This window comes from Salvelinus alpinus, chromosome 25, assembly GCF_045679555.1.
Source record: "Salvelinus alpinus chromosome 25, SLU_Salpinus.1, whole genome shotgun sequence".
NCBI lineage: Eukaryota > Metazoa > Chordata > Actinopteri > Salmoniformes > Salmonidae > Salvelinus > Salvelinus alpinus.
Genome location: NC_092110.1, coordinates 17,266,754 through 17,285,681, shown reverse-complemented (window position 1 = coordinate 17,285,681; position 18,928 = coordinate 17,266,754). Strand labels below are relative to the sequence as shown.

Here is an 18,928-nt window from a genome sequence, read left to right as displayed (position 1 = left end):
GATGTAATGACTATTTTCTGTAATAGTTTTTGGTCACAGAGTCTGAACCCATTACCCTTGGTTAAGTGCTCTTAAAAACTGAGCCGGTCTTCTTCCTCTGAAACTGACATTCATCAATATACTGTAGGAGCATCATGCCATTGAATTCTCTTGAAATATTATTGATTGTGGCTAAATTTACTAATTTAAAGCATTTTAGGTGTACCTTCTCTTTGGTGTACTCTAAGTAAAGACATTGATTATCAGACCTAAGATCGACAAAGAAAAAGACCAAGCTCCCTTTCCACTCAGTAAGGACCACTATAGATCATCCACTAAAACCACCAAATACAGTATGTGGTAATTCTTTTACAGCGGTCAGTTAAAGGTGGATTTGGGTTCAGCATGGCTTTTGCGAAGGCTATCAATGTTCATGTTTTTGTTCGAATTTTCCTTCTGAGTGAAAATCTTATCACAGAATCTCAGCAGAGGAGGGGTTCACTGATGTAACTGAGGTCTGAATGACAAAGTTGTTGTCATCATCTTCGCCATCATAATCAACATCATCACCTTCATCCTTATCATCGTCATAATCATCATCTGTTTCTTCCTCTCAGATCCTGCCTCCTCTTTTTCCATTAGGACATTGCAGTGTGGTGTGTTGTACCAGTGCCCCCCACCCCCCCCACACCTCCCCCTTCAGTCCTCCTGCCAGGAGCTGTTACAGGTCCCCCGTCCACCCTCCTCTCCTCCCCTCTCCCCCTCCCTCCCCCAGCCAGAGGAGGAAGCGACGGTAATGTCAGAAACGATTAGAAAGACAGGGGCCGTTACAGCAGCTCTCGACAGGGCCACAGAACTGTGCTGTCTTGAGACACACAGCCAGGTCTTCTAATCTCGCCTATTTATGTTGTGTTTGACAGTGCTGTAGATTGTCAGTGTGTTTGATTAGGAGACCCAGGAGACATGGCCAGCTGACACAGAGGCACAGGTCTGTTCACTGTTCCAGGTTAGGTGCACTGGGTCAAACATTTTGGCACTATGTCTTTTTTACCTTGTCCAGATTTACAGATGTGACGTGGAGTCAAACAAGGATTAAAGATGGTAGAACTGTTGGTGTTTTTTCCATGATCATGTATAACAGAGACCTCTTCATTTCCTCTCAATGATATTTTCCATTCTAAGATGGTGGAACTCTGTTGATCCCTTAATGTGGCCTTTTGGATGATCCTGGTGCCACAACATGAAAGCCCAAAAGCAATAATCACAGAGAGACTGTACTATTAATATTAATATCTGGGGGAAGAGGGTGATAATGTCTGTGTTTATGTTACGAGTCTTGAAGATTTTGTGATGAACCCAAGAGGCACTCTAAATGAGTCTGACACCCCTGACACCATAGGGTGTGTGTGTGTGTGTGTGTGTGTGTGTGTGTGTGTGTGTGTGTGTGTGTGTGTGTGTGTGTGTGTGTGTGTGTGTGTGTGTGTGTGTGTGTGTGTGTGTGTGTGTGTGTGTGTATTTTTTTTTATTCGGATCCCCATTGGCTGTTGCCAAAGCAGCAGCTACTCTTCTTGGGGTCTTTCTTTGTGAGTGTGAGTGTGTGACACTGTGAGCGAGGGTGTGTGTGATGCTGTGAGTGTGTTTGACTGTCTAGGGAGTGCTCCACAGCCTCCTAAACCCCACCCACACAGTGAAGATGCTCCAAGCATGAGAGCTCAAACACAGCCCTGAAGCACCTTAGTGACACCGGTTATATAATGCTCCTTCTCATGCATATTCATAATGCTTAGAAAAACAAGTTTCTATCCTCTTTATGAATGATTTCAAGTTCATTATCAACCACTATGCTTTGAATTTCTTGACTCGTCTTATTCTTTTCGTCTGCTTTTTCAGTAAAGAGAGCTGAGTGAGCTATATCTTATTGAAATAAACTATTCCGAATCAGATTACATAATGTATTAACATGTTTCAAGTTTTTCCAAGTTGTATAATGACTTGAAAAAGAAATAGAAAGGCGATTTCCATTCTCTCCATAGAATAAATGTCCAGCGCTGCTCTCCCTGTCCAGTACTAGTGATGGCAGCAGTCAGACATAGGTGATACACTCAGTGGTGCTGGTCAGACACACTCCACAGTGGTGGTGTAAAGTACTTAAGTAAAAATATTTTAAACTACTGCTTAAGTCGTTTTTGGGGGTATCTGTACTTTACTATTTATATTTTTGACTACTTTTACTTCACTACATTGCTAAAGAAAATAATGTACTTTTTTACTCCATACATTTTCCCTGACACCCAAAAGTACTCGTTACATTTTGAATGCATAGCAGAACGGGAAAATGGTCCATTCACACACTTATCAAGATAACATCCCTGGTCATCCCTACTGCCTCTGATCTGGTGGAATCACTAAACACACATGCTTCGTTTGTGAATTATTTCTGAGTGTTGAAGTGTGCCCCTGGCTATCCATAAATTTAAAATACAAGAAAATTGTGCTGTCGGGTTTGCATAATATAAGGAATTTGAAATGATTTATACTTTTACTTTTGATACTTAAGTATATTTTAGCAATTACATTTACTTTTGATACTTAAGTATATTTAAAAACAAATACTTTTAGACTTTTACTCAAGAAGTAATTTTCTGGGTGACTTTTACTTGAGTCATTTTCTATTAAGGTATCTTTACTTTTACTCAAGTATGACAAGTAGGTACTTTTTCCACCACTGCTCCACAGTCACACCTCAGGGCTACAGGGTAGGTATACATGGGGTCCATGTTGGCTGAGCAGTTAGGCAGCTGCACCGTCACCAGGTGTGTCTTGTTGCAGGTACACACACGATGGTAGGACTATGTAGGGAGGGTCCAGGACAGGCTTCTGAAGAGACACACACAGAGACAAGGTTCATTTCGATTAACATGTTCGTTCATTCAACAAGCTCCACAATTACGCTACTCCATTGGAAGTACAGTTTATGATAAATTAGTTTATAATAAATTAGTTTATTACTTACTTTATTTTGTCACTGTTCGATTTAGCCTCTAGCCGGGATACAGTGATGCGTTGTTCTACAATAATCATCATACTGTAGTTTAGTACTCATAATTAAAATGTTTACAGAGTTTGCTGACATCTACTGATTTGTAACCGTTATCTGCAGTCTGACTGCATAGGACTCTCTCCTGCTCTCCGTCCTCACGTCCCAGGTCTCACAGCGCCCCCAGCAGGTGTCCGTGGTGATGTGCAGCCCGCCACAGCCTGGTTTCCTGGCCTGGAAAGTAAACTCCGGACAGCACAGCCAATGAAGCGGGGCAGGTTGACGGATGAAGCCTGGATTGGTGTAATGCCATGACTACAGCACTGTACAGCACAGCAGCACATAACACAACCTGCACAGACACCACACCACAGGGTTATCTCTATTGCCTAACATTACACTCTCTCTATATCTCTATATCTTTTATCGAAGTCTTCAAATAGTTTGTGTATAGCAAGTTAATGTGGTGAGTATTTTTGTACTTTATTGTTGGTATTTTAATGAAAAATGTAAAAAACTATTAAGCAAAATCTTAAAAAATTAAATATTCCAGAGATCTCTGTGATTGCTGACCCTAACTCCATAAAGAGTAAGTGTGCCTGATCTAACTAAAGTGTTATAACTCACCACTGAGCACCTCTCCTCTGGGTCATCTGGGCTCACAACTGGTCTCACTGCAGTAGATCTCCACTGAAGAGGACTACCACTGAACCTCTGAATCAGGAGCTGCAGTAACTCAGGTAGCTGTGATGTCTCTGACAGCACCTGCTAATGGATCCCAGGGAGGAACTTCCAGCTATTTATCCCAGCATGTCATGTCAATCAGGAGCCAGTCAGGAATTAGTAACCTGACTGGCTCTTGCCAGAGAGTCAGGCTCCTGTCTGATCCCCCTTAGGCCTTTCTACCTCATCAGCCCAGTCACCTGTAAACTACAGGCCATTAGCCTGATTAGGGACTGTGGCTGCTTCTTTGTTCATAGCTATCCAAATGGAAGAGGGGGGAAACACAATCATACATGTAGATCTACACTCAGGCTAATTTAGCTGATGGACCTCAGGAGCTGTTCTTACAGGTGAGATCCTTTCCCTGGACCTGCTAACTAACCTGTGTTTTCTTATCCATTTCAGTACAAGTCTGTAAATGTAATTACATTTTGTAAATATTAATTTATATTTTCACAGAGCACTTACTGTAGCTCTAATTTGGATGTTTAGTGTGTGGAGCCCATGGAGACAGGAGTATTTTACGGTCTGGTCTGATATGTGTCAGCCACAGTAACGGAGATGAGAGCAGGGAGAGAGACGAGAAGACCTGAGGGTTTATTTGGATGAGTAAATACTTCGCTCATCATGAAATGACCGTCTCCCTCAGGATAATGGGGATTGGAGCAGAAGAACTCAAGTACTTTACGAAATGAACCTCAACCTCCACCCAATTATAGTTAGATTAGAGTAGCAGGGAGGGAGGATGAGTCAGGGATGACTCCACCTGATCTCAGTCATCTAAGCCCCTCCTCCCTTCCTGGACATCACATATTACCTGGCATTTTCTAAAGAGTTCTAAAGTTCAAGCCATGTTTTAAAGCTCAAATCAGGTTTTCTAATACCTGTATATCTCTGGCTCTGGTTAAGATGATAATACAGTAGTGACCTCTTGTTCCTGTTGGCAGGACTGACTATACCCACAAATCAAAGGACCTCATCCAACCATGGATGTTTAGTTAATGATACTGTATGACTTGTGGGGTGGAAAAAAATTTGCAATTCTCAAAAACTATACAATGATAATGGACTGGCTGCCTTTGCTGTTGTCAATAACTGTACAAAAGCCCAGGTGTATATTATGTTTATTTATTTTCTAAATTAAATCTGCAATAAATACTAATTTCATTACATGGCCCCAGCAGACAGCAGGTCTTAAACTGGTGAGACAGTTTAACTTTTCACTCTGTTCCACGCATACAGCAATTGATATGTAACACTGACACTCTGTAGTCAGCTATAGACCCACTGGAGGAGAAGGAGTGGAGTGTTTATTTGCTGGTGTGACATTATTACGATTCCATCCAAGCCGCTAGTCTGGCTGGCAATAGTGTTGCTGAAGTATATGCCAGATCTGAAAGGACACTCTAAGCCTACCTATCCATAAGATCTAAAAGGACACTCTAAGCCTACCTATCCATGAGATCTAAAAGGACACTCTAAGCCTACCTATCCATCCAGATCTAAAAGTCACTCTAAGCCTACCTATTCATAAGATCTAAAAGGACACTCTAAGCCTACCTATCCATCCAGATCTAAAAGGACACTCTAAGCCTACCTATCCATAAGATCTAAAAGGACACTCTAAGCCTACCTATCCATCCAGATCTAAAAGGACACTCTAAGCCTACCTATCCATAAGATCTAAAAGGACACTCTAAGCCTACCTATCCATCCAGATCTAAAAGACACTCTAAGCCTACCTATTCATAAGATCTAAAAGGACACTCTAAGCCTACCTATCCATCCAGATCTAAAAGACACTCTAAGCCTACCTATCCATAAGATCTAAAAGGACACTCTAAGCCTACCTATCCATCCAGATCTAAAAGGACACTCTAAGCCTACCTATCCATCCAGATCTAAAAGGACACTCTAAGCCTACCTATCCATAAGATCTAAAAGGACACTCTAAGCCTACCTATTCATAAGATCTAAAAGGACACTCTAAGCCTACCTATCCATCCAGATCTAAAAGACACTCTAAGCCTACCTATCCATAAGATCTAAAAGGACACTCTAAGCCTACCTATCCATCCAGATCTAAAAGGACACTCTAAGCCTACCTATCCATCCAGATCTAAAAGGACACTCTAAGCCTACCTATCCATCCAGATCTAAAAGACACTCTAAGCCTACCTATTCATAAGATCTAAAAGGACACTCTAAGCCTACCTATCCATCCAGATCTAAAAGGACACTCTAAGCCTACCTATCCATCCAGATCTAAAAGGACACTCTAAGCCTACCTATCCATAAGATCTAAAAGGACACTCTAAGCCTACCTATCCATCCAGATCTAAAAGGACACTCTAAGCCTACCTATCCATCCAGATCTAAAAGACACTCTAAGCCTACCTATCCATGAGATCTAAAAGGACACTCTAAGCCTACCTATCCATCCAGATCTAAAAGTCACTCTAAGCCTACCTATCCATCCAGATCTAAAAGGACACTCTAAGCCTACCTATCCATAAGATCTAAAAGGACACTCTAAGCCTACCTATCCATGAGATCTAAAAGGACACTCTAAGCCTACCTATCCATCCAGATCTAAAAGTCACTCTAAGCCTACCTATCCATCCAGATCTAAAAGGACACTCTAAGCCTACCTATCCATAAGATCTAAAAGACACTCTAAGCCTACCTATTCATAAGATCTAAAAGGACACTCTAAGCCTACCTATCCATCCAGATCTAAAAGGACACTCTAAGCCTACCTATCCATCCAGATCTAAAAGGACACTCTAAGCCTACCTATCCATAAGATCTAAAAGGACACTCTAAGCCTACCTATCCATCCAGATCTAAAAGGACACTCTAAGCCTACCTATCCATCCAGATCTAAAAGGACACTCTAAGCCTACCTATCCATAAGATCTAAAAGGACACTCTAAGCCTACCTATCCATCCAGATCTAAAAGACACTCTAAGCCTACCTATTCATAAGATCTAAAAGGACACTCTAAGCCTACCTATCCATCCAGATCTAAAAGACACTCTAAGCCTACCTATCCATAAGATCTAAAAGGACACTCTAAGCCTACCTATCCATCCAGATCTAAAAGGACACTCTAAGCCTACCTATCCATCCAGATCTAAAAGGACACTCTAAGCCTACCTATCCATAAGATCTAAAAGGACACTCTAAGCCTACCTATTCATAAGATCTAAAAGGACACTCTAAGCCTACCTATCCATCCAGATCTAAAAGACACTCTAAGCCTACCTATCCATAAGATCTAAAAGGACACTCTAAGCCTACCTATCCATCCAGATCTAAAAGGACACTCTAAGCCTACCTATCCATCCAGATCTAAAAGGACACTCTAAGCCTACCTATCCATCCAGATCTAAAAGACACTCTAAGCCTACCTATTCATAAGATCTAAAAGGACACTCTAAGCCTACCTATCCATCCAGATCTAAAAGGACACTCTAAGCCTACCTATCCATCCAGATCTAAAAGGACACTCTAAGCCTACCTATCCATAAGATCTAAAAGGACACTCTAAGCCTACCTATCCATCCAGATCTAAAAGGACACTCTAAGCCTACCTATCCATCCAGATCTAAAAGACACTCTAAGCCTACCTATCCATGAGATCTAAAAGGACACTCTAAGCCTACCTATCCATCCAGATCTAAAAGTCACTCTAAGCCTACCTATCCATCCAGATCTAAAAGGACACTCTAAGCCTACCTATCCATAAGATCTAAAAGGACACTCTAAGCCTACCTATCCATGAGATCTAAAAGGACACTCTAAGCCTACCTATCCATCCAGATCTAAAAGTCACTCTAAGCCTACCTATCCATCCAGATCTAAAAGGACACTCTAAGCCTACCTATCCATAAGATCTAAAAGACACTCTAAGCCTACCTATTCATAAGATCTAAAAGGACACTCTAAGCCTACCTATCCATCCAGATCTAAAAGGACACTCTAAGCCTACCTATCCATCCAGATCTAAAAGGACACTCTAAGCCTACCTATCCATAAGATCTAAAAGGACACTCTAAGCCTACCTATCCATCCAGATCTAAAAGGACACTCTAAGCCTACCTATCCATCCAGATCTAAAAGGACACTCTAAGCCTACCTATCCATAAGATCTAAAAGGACACTCTAAGCCTACCTATCCATCCAGATCTAAAAGGACACTCTAAGCCTACCTATCCATAAGATCTAAAAGGACACTCTAAGCCTACCTATCCATCCAGATCTAAAAGACACTCTAAGCCTACCTATTCATAAGATCTAAAAGGACACTCTAAGCCTACCTATCCATCCAGATCTAAAAGTCACTCTAAGCCTACCTATCCATCCAGATCTAAAAGGACACTCTAAGCCTACCTATCCATAAGATCTAAAAGACACTCTAAGCCTACCTATTCATAAGATCTAAAAGGACACTCTAAGCCTACCTATCCATCCAGATCTAAAAGGACACTCTAAGCCTACCTATCCATCCAGATCTAAAAGGACACTCTAAGCCTACCTATCCATAAGATCTAAAAGGACACTCTAAGCCTACCTATCCATCCAGATCTAAAAGGACACTCTAAGCCTACCTATCCATCCAGATCTAAAAGACACTCTAAGCCTACCTATCCATGAGATCTAAAAGGACACTCTAAGCCTACCTATCCATCCAGATCTAAAAGTCACTCTAAGCCTACCTATCCATCCAGATCTAAAAGGACACTCTAAGCCTACCTATCCATAAGATCTAAAAGGACACTCTAAGCCTACTTATCCATCCAGATCTAAAAGGACACTCTAAGCCTACCTATCCATCCAGATCTGAAAGGGCACTCTAAGACTACCTATCCATAAGATCTAAAAGGACACTCTAAGCCTACCTATCCATCCAGATCTAAAAGGACACTCTAAGCCTACCTATTCACAAGATCTAAAAGGACACTCTAAGCCTACCTATCCATCCAGATCTAAAAGGACACTCTAAGCCTACCTATCCATCCAGATCTAAAAGGACACTCTAAGCCTACCTATCCATCCAGATCTGAAAGGACACTCTAAGCCTACCTATCCATCCATATCTAAAAGGACACTCTAAGCCTACCTATCCATCCAGATCTGAAAGGACACTCTAAGCCTACCTATTCATAAGATCTAAAAGGACACTCTAAGCCTACCTATCCATCCAGATCTAAAAGGACACTCTAAGCCTACCTATCCATCCAGATCTGAAAGGACACTCTAAGCCTACCTATCCATCCAGATCTGAAAGGACACTCTAAGCCTACCTATCCATCCAGATCTAAAAGGACACTCTAAGCCTACCTATCCATCCAGATCTAAAAGTCACTCTAAGCCTACCTATCCATCCAGATCTAAAAGGACACTCTAAGCCTACCTATCAATCCAGATCTAAAAGGACACTCTAAGCCTACCTATCCATCCAGATCTGAAAGGACACTCTAAGCCTACCTATCCATCCAGATCTAAAAGGACACTCTAAGCCTACCTATCCATCCAGATCTAAAAGTCACTCTAAGCCTACCTATTCATAAGATCTAAAAGGACACTCTAAGCCTACCTATCCATCCAGATCTAAAAGGACACTCTAAGCCTACCTATCCATAAGATCTAAAAGGACACTCTAAGCCTACCTATCCATCCAGATCTAAAAGGACACTCTAAGCCTACCTATCCATAAGATCTAAAAGGACACTCTAAGCCTACCTATCCATCCAGATCTAAAAGACACTCTAAGCCTACCTATTCATAAGATCTAAAAGGACACTCTAAGCCTACCTATCCATCCAGATCTAAAAGACACTCTAAGCCTACCTATCCATAAGATCTAAAAGGACACTCTAAGCCTACCTATCCATCCAGATCTAAAAGGACACTCTAAGCCTACCTATCCATCCAGATCTAAAAGGATACTCTAAGCCTACCTATCCATAAGATCTAAAAGGACACTCTAAGCCTACCTATTCATAAGATCTAAAAGGACACTCTAAGCCTACCTATCCATCCAGATCTAAAAGACACTCTAAGCCTACCTATCCATAAGATCTAAAAGGACACTCTAAGCCTACCTATCCATCCAGATCTAAAAGGACACTCTAAGCCTACCTATCCATCCAGATCTAAAAGGACACTCTAAGCCTACCTATCCATCCAGATCTAAAAGGACACTCTAAGCCTACCTATCCATAAGATCTAAAAGGACACTCTAAGCCTACCTATCCATCCAGATCTAAAAGGACACTCTAAGCCTACCTATCCATCCAGATCTAAAAGACACTCTAAGCCTACCTATCCATGAGATCTAAAAGGACACTCTAAGCCTACCTATCCATCCAGATCTAAAAGTCACTCTAAGCCTACCTATCCATCCAGATCTAAAAGGACACTCTAAGCCTACCTATCCATAAGATCTAAAAGGACACTCTAAGCCTACCTATCCATCCAGATCTAAAAGGACACTCTAAGCCTACCTATCCATCCAGATCTAAAATGGCACTCTAAGCCTACCTATCCATCCAGATCTGAAAGGACACTCTAAGACTACCTATCCATAAGATCTAAAAGGACACTCTAAGCCTACCTATCCATCCAGATCTAAAAGGACACTCTAAGCCTACCTATTCATAAGATCTAAAAGGACACTCTAAGCCTACCTATCCATCCAGATCTAAAAGGACACTCTAAGCCTACCTATCCATCCAGATCTAAAAGGACACTCTAAGCCTACCTATCCATCCAGATCTGAAAGGACACTCTAAGCCTACCTATCCATCCAGATCTGAAAGGACACTCTAAGCCTACCTATTCATAAGATCTAAAAGGACACTCTAAGCCTACCTATCCATCCAGATCTAAAAGGACACTCTAAGCCTACCTATCCATCCAGATCTGAAAGGACACTCTAAGCCTACCTATCCATCCAGATCTAAAAGGACACTCTAAGCCTACCTATCCATCCAGATCTAAAAGTCACTCTAAGCCTACCTATCCATCCAGATCTAAAAGGACACTCTAAGCCTACCTATCCATCCAGATCTAAAAGGACACTCTAAGCCTACCTATCCATCCAGATCTAAAAGGACACTCTAAGCCTACCTATCCATCCAGATCTAAAAGTCACTCTAAGCCTACCTATCCATCCAGATCTAAAAGTCACTCTAAGCCTACCTATCCATCCAGATCTAAAAGGACACTCTAAGCCTACCTATCCATAAGATCTAAAAGGACACTCTAAGCCTACCTATCCATCCAGATCTAAAAGGACACTCTAAGCCTACCTATTCATAAGATCTAAAAGGACACTCTAAGCCTACCTATCCATCCAGATCTAAAAGGACACTCTAAGCCTACCTATCCATAAGATCTAAAAGGACACTCTAAGCCTACCTATCCATCCAGATCTAAAAGGACACTCTAAGCCTACCTATTCATAAGATCTAAAAGGACACTCTAAGCCTACCTATCCATCCAGATCTAAAAGGACACTCTAAGCCTACCTATCCATCCAGATCTGAAAGGACACTCTAAGCCTACCTATCCATCCAGATCTGAAAGGACACTCTAAGCCTACCTATCCATCCAGATCTAAAAGGACACTCTAAGCCTACCTATCCATCCAGATCTGAAAGGACACTCTAAGCCTACCTATCCATCCAGATCTAAAAGGACACTCTAAGCCTACCTATTCATAAGATCTAAAAGGACACTCTAAGCCTACCTATCCATCCAGATCTAAAAGGACACTCTAAGCCTACCTATCCATAAGATCTAAAAGGACACTCTAAGCCTACCTTTCCATCCAGATCTAAAAGTCACTCTAAGCCTACCTATTCATGAGATCTAAAAGGACACTCTAAGCCTACCTATCCATCCAGATCTAAAAGGACACTCTAAGCCTACCTATCCATAAGATCTAAAAGGACACTCTAAGCCTACCTATCCATCCAGATCTAAAAGGACACTCTAAGCCTACCTATTCATAAGATCTAAAAGGACACTCTAAGCCTACCTATCCATCCAGATCTAAAAGGACACTCTAAGCCTACCTATCCATAAGATCTAAAAGGACACTCTAAGCCTACCTATCCATCCAGATCTTAAAGGACACTCTAAGCCTACCTATTCATAAGATCTAAAAGGACACTCTAAGCCTACCTATCCATCCAGATCTAAAAGGACACTCTAAGCCTACCTATCCATCCAGATCTAAAAGGACACTCTAAGCCTACCTATCCATCCAGATCTAAAAGGACACTCTACGCCTACCTATCCATCCAGATCTAAAAGGGCACTCTAAGTCTACCTATCCATCCAGATCTGAAAAGACACTCTAAGCCTACCTATTCATAAGATCTAAAAGGATACTCTAAACCTACCTATCCATCCAGATCTAAAAGGACACTCTAAGCCTACCTATCCATCCAGATCTGAAAGGACACTCTAAGCCTACCTATCCATCCAGATCTAAAAGGACACTCTAAGCCTACCTATCCATCCAGATCTAAAAGTCACTCTAAGCCTACCTATCCATCCAGATCTGAAAGGACACTCTAAGCCTACCTATCCATCCAGATCTGAAAGGACACTCTAAGCCTACCTATCCATCCAGATCTAAAAGGACACTCTAAGCCTACCTATCCATCCAGATCTAAAAGGACACTCTAAGCCTACCTATTCATAAGATCTAAAAGGACACTCTAAGCCTACCTATCCATCCAGATCTAAAAGGACACTCTAAGCCTACCTATTCATAAGATCTAAAAGGACACTCTAAGCCTACCTTTCCATCCAGATCTAAAAGTCACTCTAAGCCTACCTATTCATGAGATCTAAAAGGACACTCTAAGCCTACCTATTCATAAGATCTAAAAGGATACTCTAAGCCTACCTATCCATCCAGATCTAAAAGGACACTCTAAGCCTACCTATTCATAAGATCTAAAAGGACACTCTAAGCCTACCTATCCATCCAGATCTAAAAGGACACTCTAATCCTACCTATTCATAAGATCTAAAAGTCACTCTAAGCCTACCTATCCATAATATCTAAAAGGACACTCTAAGCCTACCTATCCATCCAGATCTAAAAGGACACTCTAAGCCTACCTATCCATCCAGATCTAAAAGGACACTCTAAGCCTACCTATCCATCCAGATCTAAAAGGACACTCTAAGCCTACCTATCCATCCAGATCTAAAAGGACACTCTAAGCCTACCTATCCATAAGATCTAAAAGGACACTCTAAGCCTACCTATCCATCCAGATCTAAAAGGACACTCTAAGCCTACCTATCCATCCAGATCTAAAAGGACACTCTAAGCCTACCTATTCATAAGATCTAAAAGGACACTCTAAGCCTACCTATCCATCCAGATCTAAAAGGACACTCTAATCCTACCTATTCATAAGATCTAAAAGTCACTCTAAGCCTACCTATCCATAAGATCTAAAAGGACACTCTAAGCCTACCTATCCATCCAGATCTAAAAGGACACTCTAAGCCTACCTATCCATAAGATCTGCGTTTGGTGAAGTGGATGGGTTTTATATCAATATATTACATGAATTCTGAGATGTGATTTGAAGAAGAAGTTGTTCTTGCAGTGACTACCAGTGTTCATGTTGTTGTTCCACTGGTCACAATGGGATACACTTTTGTAGGCTATAGCCCCCAACCCCTACAGGTGTGACAAAATGGGGAGTATGTCCGACGTGACTGGTTGATATATTTAGCCGGCCGGACTCGGTTTGAAACCCACTCCTCGATCGGTAGAGGCTCGCTTTACTCTCGGAGTTGTGTAGACATCTCCACATTTGCGCGCGGTGGGAGGGGTGTAACTGTGCTGGTGCTTCACAACTTGTACTGTACAGCGCACTCTGTTTTCCCTATTCCAATCAATGAGTATTGTTATTGCCGGACTTGTATCTGATTGCCAGACAACTGAAACACGTCTATTCAACTTTGTTACATGTAAGTAGACACCTTTTGGCGAATGAATGATAGTGGCTTTCAGTTTGGAAAGCGCAATATTACTTTACTTACTCTGAAGAAGCTAGTAATGTTTGATTTTAGGCCTATTGTTACAATATTTGACCCTCTATTCACCCCCGAATTGTGTTCAGATGATCATATTAGCCAATATAGCACATTTAATTAGCATATTTGAGTTTTGTTCCCGCCTCTCTTCATAAATCGTGTAGCCTGTGGCCTATGATGAGTATCTCATTAGGCAACTTCACCATATTTTGATAGAACTATAGGACGAGCTGCACGTCGACAGTATAGCCTACATTATTAAAATTCTTCTGGTCCATACTTGTCTGCCTCAAGGACTCTTGACAGTACAGAACTTGGGTTTGAAGCGCACTAGAGCGGCACTGAACACGTGCCCACTGGTGCTCTATTTTAGGCAGTGGCAAGTTCACGACGTCGACACGTCTGTCGTGCTATCTAGCATTTCGCTAGTCAAAGTGCACGACATTTATTCTTAACTCGACCTATGTGAGGAATATTTTAAACTCTAATGGAAAAAACTATCCTCCCACTGGGCACGGACTTCATTTCAAAGTCGAGTTTGATTGACATTTGGTTGAGTTGTCAACTAACGTGAATTCAACGTGACACCAACAACAAATGTCACCATGTCATTGGATTTAGGTTAAAAGTTGGGTGAAAAAAAATACAACATTCCCTTATATTGATGACTTTTTGATAAACCAATCAGTTTTCCACATTGATTCAACTTCATCACGTTGCATTTTGTTGTTTAAATTAGTGGAAAATTTGATTGACCAGTTTTTGCCTGATAGGCTAAAAACAAGCTTACTTGTTTGATTATGTTTAACTGTCCTCTCAACAGTGTATGACTGGCATTTTTATGGGACACATTAAGTTTCATTCATGCAGCCAATTTGCAAGACAAGACCCTCTGATAGTTTCTTTATGAATGGAAATAATGCTACAGGTTATTTTTAGCTGTAAACACATACCAAACTACTAGAATTAGCATTGACTATTTTTCAATGTCGATTAAGTTTTTGCATTACTTACAATTGCTTTGTTGCTGTTCTATTTGAGATCTTTGCATTTTACTTTTAAGTTGTTGATTCTTAATTTGTTTTTGTTTCAAAACGGTTCTTCGGCTGTCCCCATAGGAGAGCACTTTTTGGTCCCAGCCAGGTAAAACCATTTTTCGTTCCTGGTAGAACGCTTTTGGAACTCTGTGGAGTCTGTGGAAAGAGTTCTACATGGAACCCAAAATGGTTAGACTTGGAACCAAGAAGGGTTCTTCAAAGGGTTCTCCTATGGGGACAGCCGAAGAACCCTTCTAGTTCTAGCACCTTTTTTTCCTAAGAGTGTACACTCGTTCTCCTGAGCACATACCATAACATTAGGTCAGGGAAATGACAGTCATGATTGATGTTGGATTGACTTGAGTTAGACCCAGAAAGTAGATGCTGTGAAAAGTCAGATGTCTGGCAAAGTTTACAATGACTTTACTTGTATTAAACTTTGCCTTGAAACTATCAGAGAGACCAAATATTTCAGATTGAATAAATTCACAGAGATAGCCTAATCTGCCAGTTAGTTTTTACAAGGTGGAAGTTGATTTGTAAAACTTTTTCTTAGTATAATTTCCCTCATGTTAACGTCCTCATGTCCATTTAGTCAACCATAGAATCCGCTTGGACCTGAATGCTCATTAAATAATTATCTGACATGTAAAATCATGCTTCATGGCTTATGGAACTGATGAATGAAAGCTACAACCAGAGGGAGATATACAGCACAAGCCCAGTCAAGTCATTGGTCTCTTTGCCAATAACAATGTCTCTGCACAGCATATTGGATGTTAAATACTAACAATGAAATGCAGAACGGATCAGAGCAGTATGACTTCATCATTATGAGTGGGAGTCATGTCCTTGACCCTAATGGCCAATCTGTTCCAGTGAGGCCTGGGCTAGACTGGCTGAGTGGTTCTGATATGGGGAGGCCTGTCTGCCTGTCCTCTGCCTCCTCTGAGTCGGCAGATGAAAGAAAACAATGCCCTCTCTCTGTTGAACACTCATGTCTCTCCACAGGCTTACACAGGATACTGCATATGCCCCAAACTGCCCTTCCCAGTGTCCCTTTCTTCAAATGAAACAGGAGACTATTTTTCCTCACCCTCATCTCTCCCCACTTGTGTCACGTGTGTGTCAGAATGCTTGGCTGGATGGGTGGAACCAGCCCAACACACTACTGATTTATTACCTCTGTTCAAACATGACAAAAGGTCTGTGTGCTCTCAAGTCTTGACTGCATTAAAGCCACACTGTAGTTTTTTGTTGCCAATTACATACACAGGCTGAAACAGAACAAATGCGCCAGCACAACAAATATTGTTCAATTAGGCCCTTCCCCTCAGTCCTCCAAAAACAAAACAAAGAAGTGTTAGGCCTATACTGTTGACGGAAATAGAAGTTATGGTGCGTAACCCTCCACCTCGTTGTCCAGCCATGGAGTGATTAGGTGAATGGACTGGACATGTGTTCCAGTGGACAAACAGACGGTGCTATCTGTCAATGTCATATGTCTGAAGCCTGTGTTATTGTGTTATTGCCTTCCCACCCCCTGGTCTTTTTCCAGTGCATTGTTACAGTATGTGTTTTTGACCCCGCTGTATCCACAATTAGAGCAACCCTGTATGACTTTGTCTCAGGGACACACAATCTCTGTCCCTCTCCCCCCCTTTCTCTCCCTCTCTCTCTCTTTCTCTCTCTCTCTCTCTCTCTCTCTCTCTCTCTCTCTCTCTCTCTCTCTCTCTCTCTCTCTCTCTCTCTCTCTCTCTCTCTCTCTCTCTCTCTCTCTCTCTCTCTCTCTCTCTCTCTCTCTCTCTCTCTCTCTTTTCAGCTGACATGAACCTTTGGATAGCACAGATGCCACACTGAGGATAGCGACAACACAGTTTCACAGTTTAGGACTATGATTGAATTGAGTTGCTTCTCAGTCCAGACACTAGCGTCTTTCCACGAAATGAGTGCCTTTCGCGTCCCTTTGATATTTAAATAAATATGACATATTATGATATTAAATCAATCCTGTTATATTAAATAAAGTACCCTTTAATACAGACCACGTGTAGAATTCAATCAAATGATTTTTATTATGAATAAAGACTTACTAATGTGCCAAAATTTTTTATAATTACTTGTCCCTCTGTGCACCTTCTGTAACTTCTAGTACCATTTTAACCCACTTAACCCCAAAATATTTTCCAAGTTCTCTCCATCATTCTAAAGCCCTAGTTATTTTGTTGCTTTGACAAAGTAATTTCTGAAGATGATTATTTATTTACATTTTTTGTGATTTTTCATTTTAAGGTCAACCCTGTTATTTGAACTTAACTCTTGTTTTAATATATATACAGTATGTGTTTTAATATCTTCTATTTTAATAGTCAAATCATTGTGTAAAATCAGGTTGAGCATAGTATATATTTTTAACCTCTTGAGATGGGAAAACTTTTTTATTAAGTTTAACACGTGCTCTTTATGACAGAATGTTAAAATTAGGTGAAATCAACTGTTCTTTTTTTGGGACCAAGTTACACTTCTCATAAGGGACCAAATTGGCGAAATGACCCACTAGCAGTGGTGGATAAGGCCTCGCCTCGTGTTTATGCTTTATAAAGTTCACCCTGTGTTTATTGCCATTATTCTCTGTATAAGTTATATAGGGAGAGGTGAAGATCTGTAGGTTAAGACTCTGTTATTGTGTATTGAGTATTTTGACCACAGTCACCTGTTGCCTTTTCATAGCTGTCAGTCAAGTTTGATAATTGAGAGAGAGCAGAGAGAGTGGAGCGAGCAGAGAGAGAGCAGAGAAATTAAGCAGACATCTTTAAAGGTCACACATATTTCCTATCACTTATTTGCATCCTTGAGCTACATGAAACAAGACAAAACAGAACTTCCCCAACCCCCACCAGAGACAGAACTTAAACTGATAGAAGCAATCATGGCTTGAGACTCAGGTTAGGACAAATTGTGAAGAATTATTAAATATTAAAGCATTAGACCTCTCACTAAAGGCTTCAGTCATACAATAGTTATACTTAAATCTGAGCTGGTTCTCTAGCAGATTAGTAAGAATGTCTCACCCCATGTTCAAGAATGGCCTTTTCCCTTTATTTAGATTACAACCTCTCACTTTCGGTTATTTGAAAATGAAATCAAAATATTGCTATTTTAAAACAAGCCATAGAAAGTTGGTTGCAATTTCAGTTTAATCCACCAGAAAAGACAGAACAAATAATACAACAAATATTATGGTTAAACTTAAATATACTAATTGATTATAAAAAAACAACAACAAAAAAAGATTATGATCATTATAAATTGTATCATAAATAGGACTGGTGGAGTTATGTCACACATGCAGCTAACAAAAATATATGGAAATGTCTTCTCTACCCAAAATTACAACCAATCAATCAATCAATCAATAAAATGTATTTATAAAGCTCTTCTTACATCAGCTGATGTCACAAAGTGCTGTACAGAAACCCAGCCTAAAAACCCAAACAGCAAGCAATGCAGGTGTAGAAGCACAGTGGCTAGGAAAAATTCCCTAGAAAGGCTGGAATCTAGGAAGAAACCTAGAGAGGGACCAGGCTATGAGGGGTGGCCAGTCCTCTTCTGGCCGTGCCGGGTGGAGATAACAGAACATGGCCAAGATGTTCAAATCTTCATAGATGACTAGCAGGGTCAGATAATAATAATCACAGTGTAACGTTCAAAGAGTGAATGGGTGTGGAGTCAGGCGCAGAGAGCAAAGGATACGGGGAAAAACACGTTTTAATGTCCAACCCAAAAAGGTACAAAGGGTAACGCCGAACATAGGCGTAAATAACTCCACTTAAGTACACTCTGGTAAATAATCCGGACAGCGAAAACCCCCACCAACACGAACACCTCTAACCATACAGAAAACAAGCCCGCACAAACATAAGCGGGCTAAACAAACTTAAATAACACCACCCTAACAACCCAACAATGAACAGGTGAAAACAATTAGACAAAACCAAACGAAAAGGAACAAAGGATCGGTGGCAGCTAGTAGGCCGGTGACGACGACCGCCGAGCGCCACCCGAACGGGA

The 18,928-nt window shown here is 41.0% G+C and overlaps 1 protein-coding gene and 1 pseudogene across 1 annotated transcript in view; one reads left to right on the top strand and one right to left on the bottom strand.

Moving 5' to 3' along the window:
• Positions 1–2,062: 2,062 nt before the first annotated feature.
• LOC139553050 (glycoprotein hormone beta-5-like) lies at positions 2,063–4,139 on the bottom strand (annotated as a pseudogene).
• Positions 4,140–13,615: 9,476 nt separating this feature from the next.
• Positions 13,616–18,928, top strand: part of syne2b (spectrin repeat containing, nuclear envelope 2b) — a 139,463-nt gene continuing 134,150 nt past the window's right edge. The window contains exon 1 of the mRNA XM_071365033.1: positions 13,616–13,754. The gene's annotated coding sequence lies outside the window, so the exon portion shown is untranslated. The remainder of the gene's footprint in view (positions 13,755–18,928) is intronic.